The sequence below is a fragment of the Triticum urartu genome, chromosome 4A (genome assembly GCF_056163025.1).
Source record: "Triticum urartu cultivar PI428250 chromosome 4A, HENAU_Tu73, whole genome shotgun sequence".
NCBI classification, from domain to species: domain Eukaryota; kingdom Viridiplantae; phylum Streptophyta; class Magnoliopsida; order Poales; family Poaceae; genus Triticum; species Triticum urartu.
The window spans coordinates 587,961,069-587,985,069 of record NC_141876.1 but is presented as its reverse complement, the minus strand read 5'-3'; the positions used below and the strand labels follow the sequence as shown (position 1 = coordinate 587,985,069).

Sequence of the window (24,001 nt, the reverse complement as noted above, 5' to 3'; positions counted from 1 at the left end):
CGAAAGCCTGCATTTGAGAGGAGCTCGAGAGAGCAGCGGGAGTGGGGCTTATAAACCACTCTCGAGCTTCCTGAGCTAGCGAAGTGGGACTAAACTTTCATGACGCGATGCGGGCAGCACAAGGCCTTTAGTCCCGGTTGGTGCCGCCAACCGGACTAAAGGTGTCCATTGGTACCAGTTCATGGTACCAACCGGAACCAATGCCCATCCTTTAGTCCCGGTTCGTGCCACCAACCGGGACCAAAGGCCTCTGCTTCCTGCCCTTTGGGTTGCTGAAAAGAGACCTTTGGTCCCGGTTGGTGGCACCAACCGGGACTAAAGGTGGGCATTGGTCCCGGTTGGTGGCACGAACGGGGACCAATGCTCTGTCTATATAATCAATACTTGTGAAAAATTCCGTTCAGTTCTACGATCCCGCCCCTCTGCCTCGCCGTCGCCGTCGTCACCGCACGCCATCCCGCGCCGCTCCGACGTCGTCGCCGCCCCGCGCCGCTCCGACGTCGTCGCCGCCCCGCGCCACCCCTGCCCCGACGTGGCCGCCCTCTATCCCGACCTCACCGTCGCCGCCCTCTGCCGCGCCTCATCGTCGCTGCCCAGTGAGCCCCCTCCCTTTCCCCGCGCCGCCGCCCCTGCCTGCTCTGCTTGCCGCACGCCGCCGCCACCGCCCCGGCCTGCTCTGCTTTGCCGCGCGCCGCCGCCGCCCCGGCCTGCTCGCGATCTGGTTTTTGTATATGTATATATATGGATGTATATATGTATATATGGATGTTGTATGTATATGTATACATATGCAGATGTATGTATGATCCATGGATGTGTATGCATTGATGTATGATTTTTTTGTTCATAGATTTTTTTGTCGATTTATGTATATATATGTTCATATATATATATATGCATATTTAGGAAAAATTGTGTTGCAAAATTTACATTTCAGGTTAGTTGATTTAGTGCATTTTTGGTTATTAGTTCTACTGTTAGTGCATTTTAGGATAGTAGATTCTAGGTTAATGGATCGGAGAGGAAAAAGTAAAATAATGAAAAGGAAGAAAAGAGGAAGAAGGAAGAAGGAAGAAGAAGAGAAATAAGGAGAGGAAAAAAGGAAAATAAGAAGCGGGAGAAGGAGAAGAAGAAGGAGAAGAAGAGGAGAGGAAGAAGTGGAGAAATAAATAAGAAGAGGAAAAAAGAAGAAAAAAATGAGGAGAAGAAGAAAGGAATAGAGGACAAGACTCTATTCCTTTCTTCTTCTTCTCTTTTTTTCTTCTTCTTCCTCTTCTTATTTTTTATCGGGTATGTCGTTGTCGATATACCCCCTCCCCGATAACTTCGACATGAGAGGGGGGGGGGGTCGATAAATGATATAACTAGCTAGTTAAACTAGTTTATTTTTAGTAAGTACTACTTTATTTTATTTATAGTAAGTGCTTAGTAGTTGAACTAGTTGATTTAATAAAACTACTTTATTTTACTATAGAAGTAGTTTATTTTTAGTAAGTACTATTTTATTTTATTTATAGTAAGTTCTTAGTAGTTGAACTAGTTGATTTAATAAAACTACTTTATTTTACTATATATATAAGTAGTTTATTTTTAGTAAGTACTACTTTATTTTATTTATAGTAAGTGCTTAGTAGTTGAACTAGTTGATTTAATAAAACTACTTTATTTACTATAGAAGTAATTTATTTTTAGTAAGTGCTACTTTATTTTATTTATAGTAAGTGTTTAGTAGTTGAACTAGTTGATTTAATAAAACTACTTTATTTTACTATAGATAGAAGTAGTTTATTTTTAGTAAGTACTACTTTATTTTATTTATATTAAGTGCTTAATTAGTAGTTGAACTAGTTGATTTAATAAAACTACTTTATTTTACTATAGAAGTAGTTTATTTTTAGCAAGAAAATTAATAGAACTAGTTTATTTTTTTAGTTCAAGCAATTATTCCCGCATCGACGTCGATGATGCCTATCCCGCATCCTCGTCGTCGACATGGCGGAGGAGGCCGGCTTGATCAGAGGGGCCATGTCCGGCATTGGGCTCCGCCGGGCTGGTATTGGGAGGTGCTCTCTAGTAGAAAAAGGGTCAAATGTGAAGCACATTAGTGCTGGTTTGAATTTGAGCCGGCACTAATGTGTCCATTAGTGCCGGTTCCAATGGCTAGGCGGGCGGACATCATTAGTACCGGTTCGTGGCGAACCTTTAGCACCGGTTCGTGCCACGAACCGGTACTAAAGTGAGTGGTGGCAGGATGTTGTCAGTCCGGGGCCCCTCCAACCCCTTTAGTACCGGGTCGTATCACGAACCGGTACTAAAGGTCGTCCTACATACACCCTTCCTCCACCTGAGCTCGCTCTGTTCTTCCCCTTTCCCCTCTCCTCTCTGTTCTTTCCCTCTTCCTCTCAAGGTCATCACACATTTTGCCCAAAATTTGTGAAGATTTGAAGTCCCACATCCATTCAAATGATCACAAAGGTTAGCAACTTTGTCCTTTCATTTCTCATTGCTAGATTAGCTCGTGTAAAGCTTTATATAGTGATTGATTTTTGATTTTAGTAATTTGGGAGGAATTATATGTATGTGCTAGTATTTGATTTATATGCAATTTGAGGACAAAAATAACACTTAGTTTGCATATTTAGGTGTGGTTTACTTAGTGCCTTCTAAATCTCCGTCATAACCACAGTCGATCGCCCGCAACGTCCCGTCGTCGGCACCACCTTGTGGTGAGCCTCTTGTTCATGAATGTTTTATATAAAAAATAGATATTTGTGTGATTTGGATATATAGTTACTCGTATAATTATCTTACCGATACATTGTTTGTTATACATAGTGCCATGGTTTTGATATCCGTCCCCGTCGGCCCTCGTCCGGGTTATGATTCAGATGTGGTATATTCTCTTTTAAAACTATCTGTTGCATTTCGTGTTTATGAAAAATTATGCCCATCAAGTTGACATAGATATTTGTATGTAGGAGGTAGTTGAACCGGAAATTCCAACCGACCCTATTGTCGAGAGGTTAAATTTAGTTGAAAGAGAAAACGGGGATTTGAAGGAATAATTGAAAAGAATTGAGGGGGAGAAGATGGAATTGGAGTTGCATGTTGCCGATGTCGTCGATGATCACAAGATTAAGATGGAGAAAATGCGCTTGAAGATTAGAAAGATTAGAAAATATGCCATTCATAGTGAGGCTTGGTATCATTATACTGTTGGATCAATTGTTACCTTAGTTGCGATCTTGCTCGCATTTGTTTTTGCATTTAAATTCTTTAGCTAGAGAGTTATTTGTTTGTTGCATTTAAGTGTTGTATGAACTTTATGTATGAACTTTATGTATTGTATTAATTTGGTGTTTTTGATGCTGTGTATTGAAGATGAACCAGCAATGGATGTACGATGACCGATGCTCTCCCGAGTTCATTAATGGCGTGCATACTTTTCTGCTTGCGGCTGAGGCAAACAAGCGTGTGGATGGTTTTATGCCTTGTCCATGTGCTGGCTGTAAGAATGGTCACAATTACTCTATGTCAAGAACAATTCAGGTCCACCTGTTTGAGTCCGTTTTCATGCCCCACTATAATGTTTGGACCAAGCACGGAGAAGGAGGGGTTATGATGGAAGACAATGAAGAAGAAGAGGACGACGACAGCTATCCTGGCCATGGGTTCCCTGAATACGATGATACAACAATGAGGGAAGAAGCTGAGCCGGCAATGCGGGAAGAAGCTGAAGAAAAGGCATCGGATGAGCCCGTTGATGATCTAGGTTGGGCCATTGCCGATGCAAAGAGAAACTGTGCAAGTGATTTGGAGAAGAAGAAGTTGCAGCGCATGTTAGAGGATCACAAAAAATTGTTTTACCCGAATTGCGTAGGTGACAAGAAAAAGCTGGGCACCACACTGGAATTACTGCAATGGAATGCAGAAAATGGTCTATCTGACAAGGGGTTTGGAAAGTTGCTGGTAATGATAAAGAATATGCTTCCAAAGGACAACGAATTGCCCGAGAGTACATACGAAGCAAAGAAGGCTGTCTGCCCTCTAGGGTTAGAGGTGCAGAAGATACATGCATGCCCTAATGATTGCATCCTCTACCGCGGTGAGTACGAGGATTTGAATGCTTGCCCAGTATGTGGTGCATTGCGCTATAAGATCAGCCGCGATGACCCTAGTGATGTCGAGGGCGAGCGCCCCAGGAAGAAGATTCCTGCCAAGGTGATGTGGTATGCTCTTATAATATCATGGTTGAAACGTTTGTTCCAAAACAAAGAGCATGCCAAGGCGATGCGATGGCACAGATAAGACCGTAAGAAAGACAGAAAGTTGAGAGTACCCGCTGATGGGTCGCGGTGGAGAAAAATCGAGAGAAAGTACGGGAAGGAGTTTGCAGATGACGCAAGGAACGTATGGTTTGGTCTAAGCGCAGATGGCATTAATCCTTTTGGGGAGCAGAGCAGCAACCATAGCACCTGGCCTGTGACTCTATGTTTGTATAACCTTCCTCCTTGGTTGTGCATGAAGCGGAAGTTCATTATGATGCCAGTGCTCATCCAAGGCCCTAAGAAACCCGGCAACGATATTGATGTGTACCTAATGCCATTAGTTGAAGAACTCTTACAGCTGTGGAATGGAACAGGTGTATGTGCGTGGGATGAGCACATGGGGGAAGAATTTGACCTAAAGGCGTTGCTGTCCGTGACCATCAATGATTGGCCTGCTCTCACTAACCTTTCAGGACAGACAAACAAGGGATACCGCGCATGCACGCATTGTTTGGATGATGCGGACAATATATATTCGGCTAATTGTAAGAAGAATGTGTACCCAGGACATCGTCGATTTCTTCCGAGCAGGCATGCCATAAGAAAGAAAGGCAAGCATTTCAAAGGTGAGGCGGATCACCGGACGAAGCCTCGCCACCGTACTGGTGCTGATGTACATGATATGGTCAAGGATTTGAAGGTAGTCTTTGGAAAGGGTCCTGGCGGACAACCTGTTCCGAATGACGCTGACGGACGCGCACCCATGTGGAAGAAGAAATCTATATTTTGGGACCTGCCCTATTGGAAAGACCTAGAGGTCCGCCCCGCAGTCGACGTGATGCACGTGACGAAGAATCTTTGCGTGACCCTGCTTGGCTTCTTGGGCGTGTATGGGAAGACAAAAGATACACCTGAGGCATGGGAGGACTAGCAACATATGCACGGAAAAGACGGCATACATCAGGGGCATGCCAGCTACGCTCTTACCAAAGAAGAGAAGGAAATCTTTTTTGAATCCCTACTCAGTATTAAGGTACCGTCTGGCTTCTCGTCAAATATAAAGGGAATAATAAACATGGCAGAGAAAAAGTTCCAGAACCTAAAGTCTCATGACTGCCACGTGATTATGACACAACTGATTCCGGTTGCATTGAGGGGGCTTCTACCGGAAAATGTTCGATTAGCCATTGTGAAGCTATGTGCATTCCTCAATGCAATCTCTCAGAAGGTAATCGATCCAGAAATCATACCAAGGTTAGAGAATGATTTGGTGCAATGTCTTGTCAGTTTCGAGTTGGTGTTCCCACCATCCTTCTTCAACATCATGACACACGTCCTAGTTCACCTATGCGAAGAGATTAATGTTTTGGGTCCTGTATTTCTACAGAATATGTTCCCCTTTGAGAGGTTCATGGGAGTCTTAAAGAAATATGTTCATAACCGTGCTAGGCCAGAAGGAAGCATCTCCAAGGGCCATGAAAATGAGGAGGTCATTGAGTTTTGTATTGACTTTATTCCTGACCTTAACCGATTGGTGTTCCTGAATTGCGGCATAAGGGCAGATTGGATGGAAAAGGCACACTAGGAGGGGATCAAATAATATGTATGGACGGACATTCTCTAACTGAAGCACACTACACAGTTCTACAGAATTCCGCCTTGGTGGCTCCGTATATGGACGAATACAAGAATTTTCTACGCTCCAAACACCCGGAGCGGTCTGATGACTGGATTACATGTGAACAAACCAGGAGTTTTGCCGGCTGGTTGCAGACACGTACCATGCATGACGCCTCTATTGAAGATGACCTGTACTCGCTATCCCAGTTACCATCTTCGAATATAATGACTTTCAAAGGGTACGAGATAAATGGTAATACATTTTACACGATCGCCCAAGATAAGAAGAGCACCAACCAAAACAGTGGTGTCCGCTTTGATGCAACAACCAAGACGGGAAAGGAAACATATTATGGTTACATAAAGGAGATATGGGAACTTGACTATGAACGTGGTTTGAAGGTCCCTTTGCACTAGTGCAGAACCGGGCAATAGCACCGGTTCGTAAGGCCCTTTAGTGCCGGTTCGATAACCGGCACTAAAGTGTGGGCACTAAAGGGCCCCCCTTTAGTACCGGTTCAGCATGAACCGGTGCTAAAGGGCAACCACGTGGCACGAGCCAGCTCCGGGGGCAGGGAGCCCTTTAGTACCGGTTGGTGACACCAACCGGTATTAAAACGTTGGGGGGTTTTGGGTTTATGATTTCTTTTTCATTTAATTTTTTGTTTTCCATTTAATTCTTTTTCGTTTGCTGGTATTTTAAGATACTACATATTGTACACGTTATGCATATATATAAATAGAATTTCTAGTAGAACCGATCATATATATATATATATATATATATATATATATCATCGAATGTCTCACAACCACCATTAATTAATTCACACATATATACACACATGTATATATATACAATTAGCTAGCTATATACAATTTCTCCTAATTGGTGCCTTCGGAGCCAGTGGCATTAGCCTAATTGGTGCCTTCGGAGCACGATGACAATTGGAAGTGGTTCATGGGGGCGGTAGCGGGTAATAGTATTCTCCTTTGGGATCTATGACCTGGTCGAGCAAAAATCCCACTATTTCCTCTTGAATTGCTTCTATGCGGTCCTCTGCTAGGAGCTGCTCCCGCACCTCTTTGAGCTGTTAAGAAGGAGATCAATATGCATGTGTATTAGTTGTGTGACTAGATATCGATAATGGTGTACAAATTGTGAATAGTGTTCTGACAAACATACCAACTCCTGTCTTTGTGATCTGCTCCTTTTGGATGCCATCATGCGAATGTTCTCGCAAACGTAGTATGCACATAGATTATTCCCCGGCGCCTACTTCAGGGCCTTTACGAGAATGGAATTTGATCAGATAATAATTAATCAATCATGATAATTAAAGAGATGGCAGCTAGCTAGCTAGTACTACTTAATTACTTACCTTGGGTCGATACCATTTCAGCTTTTTTTTCCATTGGCCTGGAGTGACGCTGATGAACTTTGCCCAAGCCCTGCCCGCCGACAAAGAAAATGAATAAAGGGGTTATTAAATAGTTCATATCAGGAAATGACGAACTAAATAGGCCGAGATATAGTTAATAATGATTGAAATTACCTGTTGACTATCCCAAACAAGATGGTGTAGTCACTTGCTTTTTTAAGTAGTGAGTCCAGTATTTCAACTGTTCCTTCACCAACTTTAATGATTAACAAGATCCAGTGAAATCTGCATGCAAAGACGTTTGCATGTCTTAATTAAGGGGGCATATGTAAGAAAAACATGTAGCTAGCTAGTAGGCAAAAACAGAATTTGTAGTACAAGACAGTGTGACTCACTCGAAGTTGTAAGGTAGTAGTATATCTTCATTGGTATTGAGGCGCTTGAAGAACTTTAGCATGCTTTCCTCTACACTTTTTTCATAATGTGGATCTAATTTCCATGTGTATTCATTAATGGTATTTGGGTCAATGAACCCAATGCCATAGCGTCCACCTTTTTTCATTTCATAAATCTTCATCCTGCATAATACCACACAAAAAAATATAGTGAGGATAATTACAGGTAATGATTGATCAAAATGATCACTATAGCTAGCTTGAGACTTAAATTAGAAAGAAATCACTTACAGACAATAGCAACTGACGATAGATTTGTCAAGTGCGTCTTGATTGTATAACTGAAATAGTTCTGAATACTCAACGGACACAGCTTTCTCATGTTAGTAATGATCCTTCTTGACATTCACCATGAGGGACTCCCGATTGGAAATCTTGGTAATGTCCATGTACCATTGATGCAATTCATACATTCTTGTTGGGAGCTTCTTGACCTCGTCTGGCTCGACCAAAGGTTAGCCCCGGACATATTTCTATTTTATTTCCTCCTCTCTAATCAGAGACATGGGCTCGATATCGAGGAGTTGTCCAATAGTGATTGTGAGCCTTTTAGCCTTCTCAATATGCTCCTCGGTTCTTAGCACATCGCCCAGCTCGGGAACGTTAACGGTTTGCTCACAATAATATTAGGCGCGCGTACTCTCATGTGTTGTTGGCACAACAAGCGGGGGGATTGATTGTGCCGCATGTTCTCCTAGCTGGGGAACGGTTTTACCGCTCCTTTTGCCAGCTGATTTGCTCGAGCTCGAGCTCACCTCTTTCCGTAGACGTGCTCGATTTAACTTCCTGAGGTGGCGCTCATAGTCTGTGTCAACAGGCTTGGGAGCTGGTGCTCTATCCATACGAATGAAGTGGTCAATTTTTTCCTCAGGCACTTTCTCCCTTGGCGGCGGTGGCGGTTTCGGTGCAAAATGGGCTTCCACCTCGGCCTTTGATATGGCCGCGTTTTCCCCGTCGGACTTATCGTAACACTACTAGGGAAAAGCCTATACACAAAATCTTACCAGCAGTGTGCTTTAAAATCAGGCGCTGCTACTAAGTAGCAGTAGCGCGGGCCATGGAAACTTGCTGCTGAAACAAGTTTATCAGTAGCGCGTGCACTCCAAGAACCGCTACTGCTAAAATTCCCACGACGCCGCCGCGAGGCCAGTTATAACAGCAGCGCGTTAAAATAAACAGCGCTACTGCTACGTAACGTAGCGACAGCGCATTCAGGCAATAACTGCTGCTGCTAAATTAACTACAAAAATCAATGAGCATTCAGCACATTCAGCGCATTCAGCGTAACGTAGCAGCAGTGTATTTTTTATGTCTATGTCTATTTTTACATACTGACACATAGCAGTAGCGCGTTCAGGCTGAAAGGCGCTACTGATAGGTAGTTTAGCACTAGCGCGTTTACCTATAGCGCGCTACTGCTATTCCATTTCATCTCCCCCCACTCACTAGCCTCATCCACAGATCACACTCACACACACTCATGGTCTCCTCCTCACCCCCGCGCCGCCGGTCCTCCTCCATCGCCCCTCCCCCGATCTGCGCCGCTGTCGCCTCATCCTCCTCGCCGGACTCGGTACCGGCCTCCTCCTCCGTCCTCCCTCCACTCGCCGCTGGCCGCCCCCTCCTCGCTCCGCCTTCCTCCTCGATCCGTCCTCCCTCCACTCGCCGCCGGCCGGCCCCTCCTCGCTCTGCCTTCCTCCTCCGTCCTACTATCTTCTCCCTCCTCGAGTCGACCCTCCTTGTCCCTCCTCCCTGATACATTTTGATTTAGTAGGCTTTCATATGTAACATTTTGATTTAGTTGATATGATTTAGTTGATTTAGTAGGCTAGTTGATTTAGTTGATTTAGAACATTTTGATTTAGTTTATTTAGTAGGCTAGTTGATTTAGTTGATTTAGTAGGCTAGTTGATTTAGAACATTTTGATTTAGTTGATTTAGTATGCTACTGGATTTAGTATGCTAGTGGATTTAGTATGCTAGTTGATTTAGTTGATTTAGTATGCTTGATTTAGTTTTTTTGTAATAAGTTATTTTTTGGCAAAATGTAGGTGCCAATTTAGTTAAATTTGCCACTTGTTTCCTGTGAAGTGAATCGTTAATCCTTTGCTCATATTGCTTTAGGAAAATGGCGCCACCACCAGCACCACTATGTCGACTGTGCAAGTCAAGGTGCGCCAGCAGCCTTGCAACTGGCAAGCTGTTCGGCATCTACTTCCATCTGAGTTTTCGTCATGCGGCGGTAAGAAATTAGATGAAATGCAACAACTATTTTATTTTTAGTGTTGGCATTACTGCATTGTGTCATTTTGCTTTTCTTACACAGATCGTCCCATGGAATGTGAGGTTGAAATTCAACAAGCTGACAGGAGACACTGTGACATTTGAGGCTCCTGGGGGGCCGTACACTATGGAGGTCGAGAAAGGACGCAATATGTCGCAGATTAGAGGAGATGGATGGGCCCGTTTCCTCGCTTGCATGCGTCTTACTGGTGGTGAGTTGATTAGATTCTCCTTCAGAGCAGAAAGACCCAAGCTGGTTGTCATTTATATCAACCTGGTGGAAGATGATGAAGATGACGAAGATGATGAAGATAATGAGGACCCACTCAATGAAGATGATGAGAACCCACTTCATGAAGCCAACATAGGTCAAAGAATGAGGCTGAGCGAGGAGGAGGTGTGCAACCTATGGGACATAATTCCGCCACGTGATGACTTTGTCGGGGTGCCATTCGTGACCCGCCTGACAAGTACCATGGTCGATCGGCATGAAAAGGTATGTTATACGTACTGCATGTAGTAATTTGATGATATATATATGCTTTATTGTTATACTTACAAATGCAAATTATCCGATTATATGCTTAGTGAATCCGATGATATGCTTAGTGTAGAGTCCAATGATATGCTTTGTGGAATCTAGTCGATGATATACTTTAGTGTAGAGTCTGATCACATGCTTATTAGTGTAGAATCCAAGGAACTATTAATAGTGTAGATAATCCATATATACTTATTAGTAGAATTCATGATTAATTAGTACAAATGCGTAGTACTGTGTCTTTAATTTGATAGTGTAGAAATCTAGACTTAATAGAAATATATTTGCAAGAGTATGTGTGAGGCTATTTATTAATTGATATGTTTTTCTTATTCAGAGATTGCCAAAGAACCTATCTGTGAGTTGTGGTATCGAGCCTGATGAAGAAGGCTCAGTTGGACTACGCCTTACCATAAGGGGCTCCGTCACCACATGTACTTACCGCATGGGCACAGATGGTCGCACACACTTGAACTCGGTTGGGTGGAAGAGATTCCTCGTTGGCAAGAATCTTCGTGTTGGACAGGCCATCCTAATTACTATCAGGAACACCCACCGCCCAGTCTTGAGGATGATGATCGTCGTCGATATCATCTAGAACTACATATGTGTGTGTGTGGCTATATCATCTAGAACTACATATGATGATCGTCGTTGATATCATGTAGAACTACATATGATGATCGTCGTCGATATCATCTAGAACTAAATATGATGATTGTCGTCGATGTCACCTTGTACTGCTTGAGGATGCATGTTGAGTATATATGAAATTGTTATCTAGTACTCCCTCGGTTCCAAATTACTCGTCGTGGTTTGAGTTCAAATTTGAACTAAAACCACGACGAGTAATTTCGAACCGAGGGAGTACTACCTAGTACCTATAATGCTTTATGAAATTGATATCTAGTAGTACCTAGTATCTGGAAATTGCAGTTTATCGAAGCTGGAATGGGGAAATGGTGAAAGATATGACAGTAGCGCTGGACCGGGAAATCGCTATAGCTAAGTAATAGCAGCGCGTTCCTGAAAAGCGCTGCTGCTATAGTCAATAGTGGTAGCGCGGGTACAGGCAGCGCTACTACTAAGAGTTAGTTGTAGCGCCTTATTGGTAGCGCGGGCACCCGCGCTGCTGATAGGCCTAAAACCCGTGCTGCTACTAGCCTTTTCCCTAGTAGTGTAAGGCCTCTACGGAAGAGGCGCGAGGCTGCTTGGATCATATTGAGATCGCTTGCCTCCGCCTGTACCTCTAGTACTACCTCGACTAGTACCGCTACACACCATAGCTGAGGCGGCTCTCTTCCGTGATTGCTGAGGCGGCGAAGACGGCTGACGTGGCTGAGTTGGAGGATTAGGAGTGGCCTGAAGCTGTGCTGGACTTGGAGGAGGAGTGGCCTGACGCTTTGCCGGACTTGGAGGAGGAGGAGTGGCCTGAAGCTGTGCCGGACTTGGAGGAGGAGTGGCCTGACGCGTTGGTGGACTTGGAGGAGTGGGAGTCTGCTGACTCGGTGGCGGACTTCGACGAGCAGTCGGATCACGCGGTGTCGGTGGCCTTCGAAAGATGATGCAATCCTTTCTCCATAGGATGATACGATGGTTGGCCTCTCCCAGTGTGTGCTCCTCGTCACCTCCAGGAATGTCAAGCTCTAGCCCCGAATATTGGTCCACCACCTCATCAACCAAGACACGAGCATAGACCGCTGGAATCGGGTTGCAATGGAAGGTTGCCTTAGGGGGATTTGTAAAAGCAACGGCGTCCGCCACCTTCATGGATATGTTCTTGATTTTGAAGTGTAGCTCGCAGTTAGTGTTCTCCATGATGTCATCCACTGGGTAGCTATCCAACAATGCGTCGCCCGGGGCGGAACCCACACTGCTTCTCAGCATGGATGTGACGGTGCTATCCAATGCTGGATCATCCGCTAGCTGCTGCAGCTGCTGAGACCCCATTTGCTGGCTAAGTGAGTCGATCTGCTCCTACTGCCGCTGGAATTTGACTGCCAAGTCCGCGTGCTTTGATTCTAGGCCTTGAAGGCGTTCATAGTCCAGCTTCCTCTGCTCCTCCTCCATCTTCCTCTTCTTCTCCTCCGCAATCTTCTTTCTCGCACAGGTTTTGTAGTCGGCGTTCCAGTCCGAAAACCCCTCATACCACGGAATAGTGCCCTTGCCTCGTGTTCTTCCCGGGTGTTCAGGATTTCCTAGGGCACGCGTAAGCTCGTTGTTCTCTCTGTTGGGCTCGAACACCCTCGATCGAGCCTCTTCTATTGCAACAAAAGTATTAAGGTAAACCTAACCAGAAGCTTGAGTATTTCTTTTCTTACCACTTCTTTCATTTTAGGATTCAGACGTCGTTGAGGATCACGAACTGGTTTGGCATCTGCTTCCAAATTTATTTTATGTTGACATAGAGTGGGACTAATGCCCTTAAGATCATCAAGAGTATATTCAATAGCAGCACGATGCTTCTTTAGAGTTTTCAATAATCTTTCTTCTTCATGCTCTGAAAGGTTAGCACTAATAATAACAGGATATATCTTCTTTTCATCAAGATGAGTATACTTAAGATTATCAGGCAAAGGTTTAAGCTCATACACGGGATCACCCTTGGGTGGAGGAGGATCCCCTAAAATTTCAACAGGCAAGTTATGTTGCAAAATAGGTTCCTGTTTAAAGAATACTTCAGCTATTTCCCTTCTTTCATTCATGAACATATCATTTTCATGGTCTAGCAAATAGTGTTCTAAAGGATCACTAGGAGGTACATCAATAGAAGCAAGACCAATAATTTCGTCCTTACTAGGTAATTCTTCCTCACGATGTTGTTTACTAAATTTAGAGAAATTAAACTCATGAACCATATCATCCAAGCCAATAGTAACAACATTCTTTTCGCAATCTATCCTAGCATTAACAGTGTTCAGGAAGGGTCTACCAAATATAATGGGACAAAAGCTATCTTGTGGAGAAGTAAGAACAAGAAAATCAGCAGGATATTTAGTTTTCCCACACAAGACTTCAACATCTCTAGCAATTCCCATCGCTGAGATAGTATCTCTATTGGCAAGTTTAATTGTGACATCAATATCTTCTAACTCAGTAGGTGCAATTTTATGCCTGATTTCTTTATACAAGTCATAAGGTATAACACTAGCACTAGCACCCATATCACATAAGCCATGATAACAATGATCTCCTATTTGAACAGAAATAACAGGCACGCCTACCATAGGTCTATGTTTATCTTTATCACAAGGTTTAGCAATTCTAGCAGTTTCACCTTCGAACTGAATAACATGCCCATCAATATTATCAGACAAGAGATCTTTAACAATAGCAATATTAGGTTCTACTTTAACTTGCTCAGGAGGTGTATAAGTTCTAATATTGCTTTTACGAACAACAGTTGAAGCTTTAGCATGATCCTTTATTCTAAAAGGGAAAGGTGGTTTCTCAACATAAGAAGTAGAACAATGGGATCATTATAAATGACAATCTTTTCTTCAACTTTAATAGGTGCAGCTACTTTTACTTCTATGGGAGGATGATATTTAAACCACTTCTCCTTAGGGAGATCAACATAAGTAGCAAAAGATTCACAGAAAGAAGCTACTACCTCAGAGTCAAGTCTATATTTAGTACTAAACTTACAGAAAATATCGGTATCCATAAAAGATTTAACACAATCAAACTTAGGTGTCATACCTGACTCCTTACCTTCGTCGAGGTCCCAATCTTCAGAGTTGCATTTAATTCTATCCAGTAAATTCCATCTGAATTCAATAGTCTTCATCATAAAAGAGCCAGCATGAGAAGTATCGAGCATGGTGCGGTTGTTATCAGAAAGCTGAGCATACAAATTTTGAATAATCATTTCTCTTGAGAGCTCATGATTGGGGCATGAATATAACATTGATTTAAGCCTCCCCCAAGCTTGAGCGATGCTTTCTCCTTTGTGAGGCCAGAAATTATATATATAATTGCGATCACGATGAACAAGATGCATAGGGTAATACTTTTGATGAAATTCCAACTTCAATCTTTTATAGTCCCATGATCTCATATCATCACATAGCCTATACCATATCAATGCGTATCCTGTCAAAGATAAAGGGAAGACCTTCTTCTTAGCAACATCATTGGGTATACCTGCAAGCTTAAATAATCCACAAACTTCATCCACATATATTAAGTGCTTGTCAGGATGCTTTGTTCCGTCTCCTGTAAAAGGGTTAGCTAGCAGTTTTTCCATCATACCCGAAGGAAATTCAAAAGGAGTTTCATTTTCAATAGGTTCAGTAGGTTGAGGAGCAACTCTTTGCTCTACTGGACGGGGTGAAGATACCCCGAACAAGCCCCTCAGAGAATTACTCTCCATAGTAACAAATGACAGTAAATTTCAGCACACTATATAAATTTTTCCTTACCAAATTCCACCTACCAAAGGCGCTACACTCCCCGGCAACGGCGCCAGAAAGGAGTCTTGATGAACCACAAGTATAGGGGATCTATCGTAGTCCTTTCGATAAGTAAGAGTGTCGAACCCAATGAGGAGCAGAAGGAAATGATAAGCGGTTTTCAGCAAGGTATTCTCTGCAAGTACTGAAATAAGTGGTAACAAATAGTTTTGTGATAAGATAAATTGTAACGAGCAACAAGTAACAAAAGTAAATAAAGTGCAGCAAGGTGGCCCAATCCTTTTTGTAGCAAAGGACAAGCCGAAACAAACTCTTATAATAGGAAAAGCGCTCCCGAGGACACATGGGAATATCGTCAAGCTAGTTTTCATCACGTTCATATGATTCGCGTTCGATACTTTGATAATTTGATATGTGGGTGGACCGATGCTTGGGTGCTGTTCTTACTTCAACAAGCATCCCACTTATGATTAACCTCTATTGGAAGCATCAACAACTACAAAAAAAGTATTAAGGTAAACCTAACCATAGCATGAAACATGTGGATCCAAATCAGCCCCTTACGAAGCAACGCATAAACTAGGGTTTAAGCTTCTGTCACTCTAGCAACCCATCATCTACTTATTACTTCCCAATGCCTTCCTCTAGGCCCAAATAATGGTGAAGTGTTATGTAGTCAACGTTCACATAACACCACTAGAGGCTAGACAACATACATCTTATGAAAATATCAAACGAATACCAAATTCACATGACTACTCATAGCAAGACTTCTCCCTTGTCCTCAGGAACAAAGGTAATTACTCACAAAGCATATTCATGTTCATAATCAGAGGGGTAATAATATGCATATAGGATCTGAACATATGATTTTCCACCATATAAAGCAACTAGCATCAACTACAAGGAGTAATGAACACTACTTAACAACTTACTAGCACCAATCCCGGACTTTGAGACAAGAATTGGATACAAGAGATGAACTAGGGTTTGGAGATGAGATGGTGCTGGTGAAGATGTTGATGGAGATTGCCCTCTCCCGATGAGAGGAGCGTTGGTGATGACGACGGTGATGATTTCCCCCTCCCGGAGGGAACTATCCCCGGCAGAACAGCTCTGTAGGAGCTCTAGATTGGTTCCGCCAAGGTTCCGCCTCGTGGCGGCGGAGTCTCGTCCTGAAAATTTCCTTCTGATTTTTTTCTCATCGAAAGACTTCATATAAGAGAAGATGGATGTCGGAGAGCCAGCAGGGGTCCCACGAGGTACGGGGCGCGCCCTAGGGGGGGCGCCCCCCACCCTCATGAGAAGGGTGTGGGCCCCCTAGCCTTCATCTTTGGCGAGGATTTTTCTTTATTTATTTTAAGATGTTCTGTGAAGATTCAGGACTTTTGGAGTTGCGCAGAATAGGTCTCTAATATTTGCTCCTTTTCCAGCCTAGAATTCCAGCTGCCGGCATTCTCCGTCCTTATGTATACCTTGTAAAATAAGAGAGAATAGCCATAAGTATTGTGACATAAAGTGAAATAATAGTCCATAATGCAATAAATATCGATATAAAAGCATGATGCAAAATGGACGTATCAACTCCCCCAAGCTTATACCTCGCTTTTCCTCAAGCGAAAAGCCGATAACAATAAATATGTCCTCATGTTTAGAGGTAGAGGCGTCGATAAAAATAAAACACGGACATGAAGGCATCATGATTATTCTCATAACAGCAACATATATAGATTTTGTCATAGGATTACTTATGTTCAAGTGATGATCTATTCACAATGCAAAAGTATAAATCATAAACCTTATTGGGCTCCGACACACTATAATCTCAGTCATTGAAGCAATTGCAATTTATCATAACATCGGAAAGAGTCTATGTTAGAGCTAAAAAGCAAGTCCACATACTCAACTATCATTTAGTCCTTCATAATTGCTAACACTCACGCAATACTTGTGGTTATGAAGTTTTAATCCGACACAGAGAAAGATAGGGGCTTATAGTTTTGCCCCACAACCTTTTACCTCAAGGGTAATGTCAACAATAATAATTCATGCCCCCTACATCCAATTAGATATATATATCATGTTCTTTCCAACATGCCGAGCTTGCCAAAGGATAAAATGAAAAAGAAAAGGTGAAGATCACCGTGACTCTTGCATAAGGTAGAAGATAATAATAGAAGATAGGCCCTTCGCAGAGGGAAGCAGAGGTTGACATGCGCTTTTATGGTTGGATGCATAAAATCTTAATGCGAAAGAACGTCACTTTATATTGCCCCTTGTGACATGAACCTTTATTATGCAGTCTGTCGCTTTTATTACTTCCACATCACAAGATCGTATAAAGCTTATTTCTCCCACACCAATCAATCATACATACTTAGAGCAATTTTTATGGCTTTGCACCGATGACAACTTACTTGAAGGATCTTACTCAATCCATAGGTAGATATGGTGGACTCTCATGGCAAAACTGGCTTAAGGGTATTTGGAAGCACAAGTAGTATTTCTACTTGGTGCTGAGAGTTTGGCTAGCATGAGGGGGCAAGGCAAGCTCAACAAGTTAGAGGATCCATGACAACATACTTTATCTCAGATATAAGAAAGACATAACTCATTACGTTGTCTTCCTTGTCCAACATCAACTCTTTAGCATGTCATATTTTAATGAGTGCTCCCAATCATAAAACATGTCAATGATAATATATCTATATGTGAAAACCTCTCTTTCCTTATTACTTCCTATTAAACGCAACAATGACCAAAGCTATGTATGCCAATTCCCAACAACTTTTAATCATCATACTCTTTCTATGTGAAGTCATTACTCTCAATATGAACTTTTTGTTTCTTTTTATTCTTTTTCTCTTTTCTTTTATTCACCCAAGATCATGGCAAAATAATCAAGCCCTTGACTCAACACTAATCTTTATTATATATAGCTCACGGACTCGATTACAAAGAGAGATCATAAAGCAAAACTCAAAACAAGATCATGCCATAAACTTTATTCTACTAGATCAAGATACTACTAATAGGATCGAACTAAGAAAAACGGTAAAGATAGGAGTTGTTATGGTGATACGATACCGGGGCACCTCCCCCAAGCTTGGCAGTTGCCAAGGGGAGTGCCCATACCCATGTGATTATGTCTCCTTCTTTGTTGTTGGTGTAATATTCTTGGCGATGATTCCCCTCAGGATGGGGTTCTCCTCCTCGAGCTTATTGACTTGCTGTTTGAGGTCCATTATTTCCTTACAAAGCTTTCCTGTGACAGCTAAAGCTCCTTGCACCCAAGGGTGTTGCATAGCTGCGGGAGAACAAGTGACACTCCTCTTCATATTTTCATAAGAAAGAAATCTAACATTAGAAGGGATAACCGAGTTTGGAATAGCTGAGCTCTGTAGTTCCCCCATCGTGAACCCATCTCGGAGGCGAGAGGTGACTTCTTGATCCTCCATGGCATCTACTCTCATCAAGTCAGCTTCCATCTCTTCCTCCGTTGCTGGCCCAAAGTGGCCAGCGTTGCTGTTTGCCCTTGGTTCTGGTGCCGGATTAGATACCCAGCTCTCCCCGATTGACTCTTGAGAAGACATCTTGCTCTAATCAGCAGCAGCAACAGCTCGAAAACAAAAACAGAGGATATTTGCGTGATACGGGAGTCAAAACCTTCGGGAGAATGTATAATGAATTTTTACCGACCAAAAGACGCAGCATGCAAGAAAACGGAGTCCAGAAGGCACACGAGGTGCTCACGAGGTAGGGGGCGCACCCAGAGGGGTAGGGCGCGCCCACCACCCTCATGGGGCCCTCGTGTCCTTCCCGGGCTGCTACTTATTTTTCTATTTTTCTAAATATTCCAAAACGGAGAGATATTGCCTTAAAAATTGTTTTGGAGGCGGTTTACTTACCGTACCACGTACCTATTCCTTTTCGGAGTCTGAAACGTTCCGGAAAGTGTCCCTTATGTATTCCTCCGGGGTTACAGTTTCAATAATATTGGTTTCAATATTTATGGGATTACCTGAGATATAATGTTTGATTCTTTGACCGTTTACCACCTTCGGATTTGTGCCCTCGAAGTTTTTGATTTTTATGGCACTGGAACGATAGACCTCTTCGATAACGTAGGGGCCTTCCCATTTAGATAGAAGTTTTCCTACAAAAAATCTTAAACGAGAGTTGTATAGCAATACATAATCACCTACATTAAACTCACTCTAGCAACCCATCATCTACTTATTACTTCCCAATGCCTTCCTCTAGGCCCAAATAATGGTGAAGTGTTATGTAGTCGACTTTCACATAACACCATTAGAGGCTAGACAACATACATCTTATCAAAATATCAAACGAATACCAAATTCACATGACTACTCATAGCAAGACTTCTCCCTTGTCCTCGGGAACAAACGTAATTACTCACAAAGCATATTCATGTTCATAATCAGAGGGGTAATAATATGCATATAGGATCTGAACATATGATCTTCAACCAAATAAACCAACTAGCATCAACTACAAGGAGTAATGAACACTACTTAGGAACCTACTAGCACCAATCCCAGACTTTGAGACAAGAATTGGATACAAGAGATGAAATAGGGTTTGGAGATGAGATGGTGCTGGTGAAGATGTTGATGGAGATTGCCCTCTCCCGATGAGAGGAGCGTTGGTGATGACGATGGTGATGATTTCCCCCTCCCAGAGGGAAGTATCCCCGGTAGAACAGCTCTGCGGGAGCTCTAGATTGGTTCCGCCAAGGTTGCGCCTCGTGGCGGCGGAGTCTCATCCCGAAAAGTTCCTTTTGATTTTTTTCTCATCAAAAGACTTCATATAGGAGAAGATGGACATCGGAGAGCCACCAGGGGGCCCACGAGGTAGGGGGCGCACCCTAGGGGGGGCCGCCCCCCCACCCTCGTGAGAAGGGTGTGGGCCCCCTGGCCTTCATCTTTGGCGAGGATTTTTCTTTATTTATTTTAAGATGTTCCATGAAGTTTCAGGACTTTTGGAGTTGCGTAGAATAGGTCTCTAATATTTGCTCCTTTTCCAGCCCAGAATTACAGCTGCGGGCATTCTCCCTCCTTATGTAAACCTTGTAAAATAAGAGAGAATAGCCATAAGTATTGTGACATAAAGTGAAATAACAGTCCATAATGCAATAAATATCGATATAAAAGCATGATGCAAAATGGACGTATCAGTCTTCTCCGGTGCCGACTGAGAAGGGACCGAAACAGCTCAAGACTGCGCCGCCTCCTGCGCCGAAACTATTGAAGGTCACATCCTCCAAACCGCCGAATGCTTTGCCTAGAATCAAAGTGACTATTCCCACCATCTCCGGGTAATCATCTGACCCGAACTTTTGGTCGACTCGAGCAACAGAACATAACCGACAGAAAGTTGACATTTGTAGTGCTGCTACCTCTAGAACTTCTTCCCGCCAATACCGAGACGAGGAAATGGAAGACGTGGTTACCTCCAACCCAGGTAAAATTCTCGTGATCTTGTTCTTGATTATTTGGTCGATCAAATTCTAGCGATTCACTTGGGGTCGACTGATTTATTTGCAGCCCCACCCAACGTTATCGAGCTTCCAGGTGATGATGAAGATGTGGCCCCGAGGCTCAGAAAGAACAAAAAACTAGCGGCTGGCAAGACATCTCAGCCGGGACTGACGACGGAACCAACTGTCCAACAACCTGAAGATGCAGGTGGGGCCTCTGTGACTTTTGCTGTCCCATTGTCGAGTGAGCGTCCTGCACCGTTTATTGTACCAGTGTTTCCTTCAGCCGCCCAACCCCATGCCTCAAAGCTCCAGGCTACCGCATCTGGGCCGTCTGCCCCTTTCTTCACCAACTATCATGTTCCGGAAAGCCAGTCGGACGCCGCTGCGGAGGCTATCCGTCAGGCTAACATGATGATGGAGCAGATGAAGACGGTGCACGAGAACAACCAGGTTGCTTATGATGCCAGCGCGGCTCTTTGGGCCAATGTCCATGTAAGTTGGCTTTCGACTAACCTTGTTCTATTAGGATATGCTACCTGAAATATTTTCTTTCATACAATCTCTTATTGTTTGCATCGAATTTGTACTCCCACTGGGTGTTTTGTTGTCTTTAGTATTTGTGCTCTTCCACTCGGCCTGGGCGAGTGGGATCTGAACCGGTGGGGGCACGCTAAGTGCACCCACTGGTGTCATCCCCGAGACCGCAGTCGACTGCGGGCAGTCGACTGGGGTCTAAGTACTTTTCCCTTTCCTTTCTTCCACTTGACCCGGGCGGACCGGCCGAGTGAGATCTGAACTAGTGGGGGCACATCAAGTGCACCCACTGGGTGTAGTCCTCGAGACCACGGGCGACTGCTGGCAGTCAGCCGGGGTCTCAATAGTTCTTCTCTCTCTCTTTTTTTACTCAACCTGGGTGGACCGGTCGAGTGGGGTTTGAATCAGTGGGGGCACGCCAAGTGCACTCACTGGGTGTAGTCCCCGAGACCGCGGTCGACTGCGGGCAGTCGGCTGGGGTCTAAGTAAACTTTTAAGTTTTATTCACTCGGAAGTAAATAATCTTTGATCTTGTCGATTGACATGTCTTTTACCTTCTTCAGAAATCTTGTACTATCATTTCTAAGTTCGCCGAATTTGAGGAGAAGCAGAGGCAACTCAACCTCGACTTGGAGCTAGCCCAACAAAAGTTGAAGAAAGCTCAAGATGAAGCTGCTGGTATGGAAGGTAACTGCCTGTCGACTGTTCACGTCGACCGTCCTTTAAAATATTTCTTCGATCTCTTGTTTGATCCGATTGCTTATTTTGCAGAGAAAATGAGGTTGGCTCTGGAGAAGAAGGACCTGGACCTTGCAGTTGCGCAGAAGGAAGCTCAAGATAAGACTGCCCTTGCAGACCAGAAGCTGGCTTCGGTTGGAGTGCTGGAAGAAGTGAGCAAGCCGAAGTCCTCTCTCACTGAATCCAACCGAGAGGTAACTCGTCTGAAGAAGGATAAGATGGCTCTGAATGAGAAGCTGGAGTCCGCGGCTCGTAAGAGAAATGACGTGGAAGCCTATCTGAGAACTCTTGCCAAGAAGCTCTATCTTATGCTGGAAGGTACTCCTTTTAATCCGACTGCTTTACTTCTTGCAAGTTAATCCTTTCCAGTCGACTCACTAACTCTTTGACTGCAGAATTCTGCCAAAACTTTGACGAGGAAACTGGACGGATCGAGACGGGTTTAGACCCTATCGTTTCTCTAGTCAGCGACGAGGCTGCCATGAATGTGCTTCAACTGGAATCCTGTGTCGCCAGTGTCACAAGTTACCCCGCTCGTCTGAAGGTGGCAGTTTCACAGATCGACTCATCACTCTGGCCAAGGGTGACGCTTCAAAATGACCTCGAGTCTCTGATGGCTTGCCTCAATGAGGTCCCTGGTCGAGTGCAAGAGTGGAAGAAGTCCTCTGCCCAGTGTGGTGCTGACATGGTGTTGTCCTTGGTAAGAGTCCACTGCAAGGAAGCTCACGAAGACAAGCTGGCGGCAATCAAGGTCGCCAACACCAAAAGGCACGATTTCCAGTCCTTTATGGAGACTTTCATAGCTGGCGCCACTCATTTTGCAGATGGAATCGACTTGGACGAATTCATTGAACCTGCCAGCCCTCCTCCCACCGAATGAGCAAACTTTGAGACTTAAACTTGCCTTAAATTTGCCTCGGGATGCCGAGTGGTTGCTGTAACCATTAAACTCCTTCGGGCTTGATGCTCGAATACTTTTGATCCGTCGCCTGGAAGTTTTTGGATCTATCTGAACTTGGTTTATTTCTGAATATGTTTATATTTGCCTTCGCCCAGGCCGAGTGGGAGGGTTGCTCACCACTCGGTAGGATTTTTTAAACTTAGGCGAGTACTGGACTGCAGCTAAGCCCCCGAGTGGGAGGGTTGCTCACCACTCGGTAGGATTTTTTAAACTTAGACGAGTACTAGACTGCAGCTAAGCCCCCGAGTAGGAGGGTTGCTCACCACTCGGTAGGATTTTTTAAACTTAGGCAAGTACTGGACTGCAGCTAAGCCTCCGAGTGGGAGGGTTGCTCACCACTCGGTAGGATTTTTAAACTTAGGCGAGTACTGGACTGCAGCTAAGCCTCCGAGTGGGAGGGTTGCTCACCACTCGGTAGGATTTTTTAAACTTATGCGAGTATTGGACTGCAGCTAAGCCCCCGAGTGGGAGGGTTGCTCACCACTCGGTAGGATTTTTTAAACTTAGGCGAGTACTGGACTGCAGCTAAGCCCCCGAGTAGGAGGGTTGCTCACCACTCGGTAGGATTTTTTAAACTTAGGTGAGTTCTGGACTGCAGCTAAGCCTCCGAGTGGGACGGTTGCTCACCACTCGATAGGATTTTTTAAACTTAGGCGAGTACTTGACTGCAGCTAAGCCCCCGAGTGGGAGGGTTTCTCACCACTCGGTAGGATTTTTTAAACTTAGGCGAGTACTGGACTGCAGCTAAGCCCCCGAGTGAGAGGCTTGCTCATCACTCGGTAGGATTTTACAAACTTAGGCGAGTACTGGACTGCAGCTAAGCCCCCGAGTGAGAGGCTTGCTCACCACTCGGTAGGATTTTCTTTTGAACTTAGGCGAAACGGATTCGCAGCTAAGTCTCCGAGTGGGAGGCTTGCTCACCACTCGGTAGGATTTTCTTTTGAACTTAGGCGAAACGGATTCGCAGCTAAGTCACCCACTAGGGGATTTCAGACGCAAATAAAAGCAACAACAATCGTTTAAGAGGACTATAAAGCTCTTGTCTTTGATAAACAAATTACAAAGGTATTTCTTATTACATTTTATTCGAACGAGTACTTAAGTATAAAAGGGGCGGAGCAGCTCCGCATTCCAAGCCCGTGGCTCGTCCTTCTTATGCTCGACATCGTAAAGATGGTATGCTCCATTGTGGAGCACTCTGGTTACAATGAAGGGGCCTTCCCAAGCCGGGGCAAGCTTGTGTGGTTTCTGCTGATCCACTCGAAGAACCAAGTCACCCTCTTGAAAGGCTCGACCCT

At 44.0% G+C, this 24,001-nt stretch overlaps 1 pseudogene; it reads left to right on the top strand.

Moving 5' to 3' along the window:
- The first annotated feature begins 3,621 nt into the window (after positions 1–3,621).
- Positions 3,622–22,284, top strand: LOC147976878 (uncharacterized; annotated as a pseudogene).
- The last annotated feature ends 1,717 nt before the right edge of the window (positions 22,285–24,001 follow it).